Source organism: Seriola dumerili, unplaced genomic scaffold (assembly GCF_002260705.1).
Source record: "Seriola dumerili isolate Sdu_G_001 unplaced genomic scaffold, Sdu_1.0 BDQW01000161.1, whole genome shotgun sequence".
NCBI classification, from domain to species: Eukaryota; Metazoa; Chordata; class Actinopteri; order Carangiformes; family Carangidae; genus Seriola; species Seriola dumerili.
In genome coordinates this window covers 951541-951858 of record NW_019174416.1, presented here as the reverse complement: position 1 = coordinate 951858, position 318 = coordinate 951541, and positions in this window count along the sequence as shown.

Below are 318 nucleotides of genomic sequence, written 5' to 3'. Positions count from 1 at the left end.
TATATATATATATTTTTTTTTTTTGTGCATACATAAATATTTACTGCAGTGTTTTTTGCAAAGAGGCCCTCTGGCTGTTGGTTGGCTCAGCTTCGATCTGCTTTTCCATTNTTTTTTTATTATTTACACATGTGCTTTTCCTACTGTGACATGTCAACATGTCTACTGTCAATAAACTCATAGCCTACTATCACAGTAGCATATTACTGCATGTTGAGGTTTGACTTGTGTGTAAAATTATGAGTGTTATACTGTAGATCGCCAACATCCACAGACAGTTGTATTTTCACTGTAATATATATATATATATATATATAT